This window comes from Mchenga conophoros, unplaced genomic scaffold, assembly GCF_057382185.1.
Source record: "Mchenga conophoros isolate Kocher_MC1m ecotype Shallow Benthic unplaced genomic scaffold, M_conophoros_male_GT1.1 unmapped_scaffold_6, whole genome shotgun sequence".
Lineage (NCBI taxonomy): Eukaryota > Metazoa > Chordata > Actinopteri > Cichliformes > Cichlidae > Mchenga > Mchenga conophoros.
The window spans coordinates 918,920-919,546 of NW_028182333.1; positions in this window are offsets into that span (position 1 = coordinate 918,920).

A 627-nucleotide genomic window follows, 5' to 3' on the forward strand; every position below is an offset into this window, starting at 1 on the left:
GCAAACATGGTCGACGCCTCATTAGAAGAATCATCTGGACATTTGTGAGGAACTCTAACCAAGAAAGCAACGTCACACAGATCCAACAGACAGTTTCCATGACTGCAAGTGTTGAGTGGAAAAATGCTACATTGCATTATTGCATCCTCTCACCACAGGAGGCGCTGTTGGCACCACTGATTGCTGATCAGCTGTTCTCTGATGATCTGATTGATACTGTGAATAACGGGACTCACTGAACTCTGTGACACAGTGAAGATTACAGAGTTGAACTTCACCCTTTAAGACTGACCACAGAACCAAGTCCGCCAGAGCTTTTGTTATATTTTTACATGCTGTGGAGCCATTTGTGGGAGCATTTCAAGTTGCTATACATCAATACAACTGTTATAGCCCTAATTTTAATAATATGTATGCATTAAGTCCATAGTAACTACATAAACTGCAAAAAAACCTCTGCTCATCCATCTCTGTGTGTATCAGGATACATTTGGTTCATAATACACAGAAAAATCAGAGTTATTACCTGTAATAAATGTGAAAGATTCTTGCAGTGATAACCAGGCAGGACTGAAACACATCCAAGCTGTCACCACGGTAACAGCACCGCCCATCCACAGGTGAGGG